This window comes from Pygoscelis adeliae, unplaced genomic scaffold, assembly GCF_000699105.1.
Source record: "Pygoscelis adeliae isolate BGI_AS28 unplaced genomic scaffold, ASM69910v1 Scaffold243, whole genome shotgun sequence".
NCBI classification, from domain to species: Eukaryota; Metazoa; Chordata; class Aves; order Sphenisciformes; family Spheniscidae; genus Pygoscelis; species Pygoscelis adeliae.
In genome coordinates this window covers 74771-80366 of record NW_008824363.1, presented here as the reverse complement: position 1 = coordinate 80366, position 5596 = coordinate 74771, and the positions used below count along the sequence as shown (strand labels likewise).

At 55.3% G+C, this 5596-nt stretch overlaps 1 protein-coding gene across 1 annotated transcript in view; it reads right to left on the bottom strand.

Moving 5' to 3' along the window:
- The window catches only part of FIGNL2 (fidgetin-like 2), a 37788-nt gene that overhangs the window by 3076 nt on the left and 29116 nt on the right, over positions 1–5596 (bottom strand). The window lies entirely within an intron of this gene.

The following is a 5596-nucleotide window of genomic DNA, read 5'->3' as shown; positions in this document are numbered from 1 at the left end:
CCCCCGCTCCCCCCCTGCCCAAAGCCTCGGGGGACAGCTAAAGTAGGAGCCGGGAGGGGACCTCGTGCACCATTCACTCGCCTCTCTCAGCCTTTAAGCCACTTTGTGACCACAGCACAATTAGATTACTTAATGCTTTAATTGACTTATAATGGCATTTGTACTTCCACTTTGGATATCAAACTTACACAAGAGGATTTAAATGGCGGCTTTGCGTGGCTTTATCCGGCATCCTCCCTGCATTTACTGGCCATTATTAAAGTGCTCCCGATAGATAAACATTCAGACAGAGACAGCCACGACAGCCTGCGGGAAAGGGCCCTTTTTAATGAACACAAAGGAGAACGCTGCCCAATAAACCTGCGCTCCTGCAGCAGATCTCCCCCAAGCCGTACGCGGGGTCTGGCTGGGCAGAGAAGGGCAGAGGGGGCCCTTCCTTGCCTGCGAGCAAAAGGCGTTGAGAAGCTATTAAAGGGAAAAACGGGGGTTTGGACGACTCCATGAGGAATAAGGCATTTCAAAAAAATTTTTTTTTTGAAGGAAGGGACTAAAGCACCAGGAGTTTCCACCCTTGCTCAGACCACCGTGCAGCGGTGCACGGTGTGCTGCAGGCGCAGACCACAGCTGCTTCTGCCCCCCCCAAAAAATACAGTCTGCAAATGTCCGGGGCTCGGGGGAGGAGGAGAGGGGTTTGGGAGGTGCCTGGGAGGCGGCCGATGGCTCCAGCAGCCGTCACGGCACGGGGCTCGGTGTGGAGCAGCACGGCAGGAACAAGGTGCCACCACCACAACCGGCAAATCCCGGTGGCGTTTCCAGGGTGTTTCTTCTGAAGCCAGGGAGCAGCTGCCCTCGACGGCGGCACGGACACCCTCACCCATCCCTCCTGGAGAAGGGAGGACCTGGCAGTCCAGAGCTCCAGCAACTCTACGTCTGTCTTCTCCTGTGATACAGCAGCTTGATTCCCGAGGACAACGCACCCCGAGGACAGACACAAATCCCGCACGACAACGGCCATTTCTCCGAGGAGCACCCAGCTTTTCCCCGTAGCAGGGATCAATACCAGCGCCTGAAGCCCGCTGCTCTGACGCCAGCTAAAAACTGGTGTCTACAAATAAGCACGGTGATGGGAATTGCTTTTCTAAGAGCCTGCGAGAGGGTGGCCAGCGCCGCGGTGTGCAGCTGGAAGCCCACCATCATGGCGCGGGCCGGGGCTGCTCCTCCAGCCCCGTCCCCGAGCACCGGGTCCCGTGGAAAACAGCAAAGCCGCTGCGAGAAAAGGGGCAGGGGGGATGCACGGGCACGGGTTTGCACAAGCGCTGCTGCCACCAAAGCAAACCCGAGCGCGAAAGGACCGAGAAGCGAACCCGCCTCCATCCGACCCCTTTAAAGACGAGATGCATTTGGGAGAAGAAAAGCCAAAACCCCGGGAAAGCCCGGTCGCACCCTGGAAAACCAGGCGGAGGGGGAGGGCCGGCGGGCAGGGAGAAGTTGTCAGGGGTTTGAAATGGGACGTGAATGAGGCGGCGGAGCGGGACAGATGTTTCAATGCTCCCCTTGGCAGTGTGAGAAAATTACTGTCCAGTGACCAAATGGCCGGGCCAGTTCCCACCCTCGCTGCTGCCCATTATCCCCAGCACAAGACAAAGGCGGGCAGGGGGGGCTGGGCAGGGGAGAATCCTATTGTTCCCGCCCGCCCTAATTATGGAAATCTTGTTAATCTATTCAGCAGCGACTCTGAACTGGGCTTTTGTTCGGGGGCTTTTTAGCGGGGCGCACCGCCGAGGGTTGGGAAAAGCTCTCGCCGGGGGATTTCAGGCGCAGCCATGAGGCTGCGGGGACACAGGGCTGCCCCGAGCAGCATCCCGGCGCAGGCCGTCTTTGTTGGAGCACAAATATCTCATCCACAGCCCTTGTACGCAGAGCATGCCACGTATGCATGCATGCACACACGCGTATTTTTATATGCTCATGTCCCAGCCACGTGTACATGCACCCATCACTAATGCTGGTGCATAAAAACTCACGGCAAAACCTACGCAGGCGAATACAGAGATGACCCGCAGGCAGCATATGCTGATGGCTGCAGCAATCCAGCATCCCTAGGGGGATCAGGAGAGGGTTGGAATGGATTTGGAGGGCAAAGAAGGAGAGGGAGCGCGCAAGAGCAAACACGCTCAAGCTGAGGACGCACTAAAGCCAGGGTTTAAATCCAGCCGAGCACCCAGGACCCCGCAGGAGATCACCCCAGATGCAGCACACTGGAGCACACCAGCAATCCGCAGCCCCGCAGTGCAAGCACTGGATGTGTCTCGATGTCCCCTTCGACAGCCCTTGCTGCTCTGCAGAAGCATCCCAGCCCTTGGGAGGGAGCAGACGCTGCCGCCCTTCGGCTCCCGGTGCAGGAACGAGCTGATGAGCCGCCTCTGCGATGCTTTGCTTGTACCGCTGCTGTCTTGCTGGTTTAAATGCTGACGGCTCCTTTTTCTGCAGAGCTGCCAGCTTGGAGGATTTATGCTGTTTTCAAAAGACGTTGAGCAGTTTCATTATCCCTGCAATTACCTGCAAGAGCGTTGGCCTGATGCGATCGGCTTCCCGGGCAGGGAGAGCCCGTCCTGGTTCCAGGGGCTGCTCAAGTTCCCAGGTTTTTAATTCTCTGACATGCAAACTTTGGGCCCAGAGGGAGCAAACCTGGATGCTGGGAGTCCCGTTTCACAGCCCAGCCTTCACCGAGACTTCTCATATCAGGGATGTTGTGCGTGATGGATCTTCTGTGCTACCAGCACCCGAAGGTGGGTCCAGACAAGGACCTGGACCAAGCACCCACAGCACGAATGCAGCCTCACATCAATGCAACTCCTGCGCCAAAGCTTTGCTGCTGCAGCCGGATTCACAGAACTGAGAGGTGTCTGCATCCGTGCAGAGATGCTCCAGCTCCTGCCGCAGTCACAGCAATGTCTTCAAGGCTAAAGGCAAGCTAGGAAAAAAATGCAGGAGGAGAAAAGAGACTTTCCCAAGTCTGCCCCGTGAACGGGAGGCAGGGGAATGACTTTTTCTTCTTTTAAATAAGACATTTCTTGATGATCTTTTTGGCTTCTGCTGCCGGGAGCTCATCCTGGGCTGGGGTTTGTCCCTGTCTCCTAAGAGCGGCATAGGCAAAGTGCAACAGCAAGTCAAATCACAGCTATAAATGAGAGTTATAACCCATGCAGATACTTCATTTACACTCACTGTGGACAAAGGGTTGTGGCAATATTTCTGAAATGTTTTAGCATTAATCCTGTAGGTTATAGCAACATTTCTACACGTTGATACACACATTTAAGCTAGATACCGGTCATCTCTAGTAAATCCCTACATGGCGGGTCCAGAATAGGCAAGACAGCCCAGCAGCGATTTACACCGGTGGCAGAGCTGGTCCCAAAGCCAGGACCAGGGCAAGGAGAGCCCAAAGCCACACTTGGACGGGATATAACCCAAGTGCAATACCTGGCAGCATTTGCAAAGGGTAAGGCGTTTAAATCCCCCAGCCCTCCCCTGCGGACCGAGGACGGGCAGCCAATTTCTTGGCAAGCTGCTGGAGCACAAACATCAAGTTTTCCAAGGCAAATTTGGGCTGTTCAGCAAATCCATCGGGGAGCTACATTTCTTTGTCCGCCACATTCCCAGTCCCCTCCTAACCACTGCCGACAAAGCGAAGGATGGTATTGCAATCAGAGCAGGGTCAATGTACATATGTTAAAAGGATTTAGGCTAACTCCCACCGTGCCCTCTCCCCACCCCCAGGAGAAACAACCCCCACCCCAGCCGGCGCGAGCCGAAGGCTCCAGCGTCCGCTCTGTCCACTCATATATCAAGTGCAGAGCAGCTGGACACCAGCACGAACCGGGAGTGACCAACGGGCCATCGCCCATCTGTGCTGCTCCAGCACCCGTCCGGCAAATGAAAAATTAATATGGATCCGCTCAGCCTGGCAGCAGCTGAGCATCACCCATCTGTCACGGCGAGAGGAGAAACTCTCAGCTAAATGTCACCTGGAGGAAACTGTACATGGCAGTGGCCCCGGGAATCCCCAGATCGAGGGGTTATGGCAATAAAATCCAGATATTGTTAATAACGAGCTGATGCAATTAGTGGATTTGAGGAATCTTGCTCCACCTTTCCATATAAGATGGATGGGAGAAAAAGAAGCAATAAAAGGGACCTTAAAAAAAAGTAAAAAAAATACCAAAACCAGCCTCTTTCTTGCTATTTATATTTTTCTTAACATCACTTGTCTCCAGGTCTCGTGGACCACTCGGGCCTGCTGAGATCTGGGCTTCAGCCTTGCACCCACCCCCAGGAACACGGGACAAAACTGCTGAACTATTTGTTTGGGCCTAGAAACCACTGAAAGGTGGGACTGCCCCAACCCTCCCTGCTCCTGCCACACCACCAGCACGCTCCCTCCAGTGCTTCGAAGAGGAACATTAATCACGAAAGATTAATTATCGCATTAATCCATCACCGTCTCGCCCACTCCCTGCCACGGGTGTGCTTTAGCGCGTGCAAAACGCAGCTCCCTCCAACAGCATTCCCACGCCCGGCCACGCCGTCGCCTTCTCCTCCAGCAGACGCTCTCCTGCCCTGGCCAACCTCGTCTGCTGTGGGACGTTCCTTGGGGGCGACATTCCAGCTGCGGTCTCCACCAGACCGCTGCTTGAAGGACGGTTCTCAGGTAGGAAGGAGGTTTTTAGCAAGAGCATCACTGAGCGTTCAGGTCATCGAAGTCCACCGTCCCTCAAGGTCAACTCAGGGCAGAGGCTCAAGGTGCAGGAGAAACCGCAGCGTGCCCCAGAGAAAGGTGCCACGGCCCATGGGTGCTGCTCAGATCCCTGTCGGGAGTGAAGCCCTTCACTGAAATTTCATTCCTTGACGCCGGACGAGCTCCCCGGGGCCTGGGGTTGGACCCAGCCCATTTTCGGAGGATTACATTAGAGAGGAAAATCCATTTCTAATCAGCAGAACCATTTCCCCAAACAGACGTGGCCCCATAAAAAGGTCAGGAGGTCAAACGGACCCAATTTCCATGCAATCTGCATAACAACGGCCGAGCCAGCAAGGGTGGCGAGCGTACCCCAAAGCTCCCGGTCCCACCACCCGGTCCCACACGGGACTTTGCCTCCTGCTTCTGCCCCCGACCTGTGGCGAGGCTGGAGGACGCAGCGAGGTGAGGACGTTGCTTCTCCCATCTGGGCTGTAAGTCTGCGCTTGGCACGGCTGTGACCACGGCCATCTCCTCCTCAAGCCCATCTAGAAACATTCCACGTGAAACCACCTGCGGCGATTTCGGCCGTGTGTATGCATATTCACGTGGTCTATAGAGAGACGCAGAGAAATAGTTTGAAGGCATCTTTATACCATCGCCATCTCTGCTCCTACGGAAGCCACTTAGCAAAGGACGTGCTGTCAGCAAACAGACAGAAGCTGCTCTGAAAAACTTCTTGTCCTGACCTCGCCCCATTCAACACCGCTTGTTGAAACCCACCAGGACTCACCACATCCCCCCTGAGAGGGACTGTCTGACCTCACCTGAACCCGCAGAAGGAAGATCTGGGGG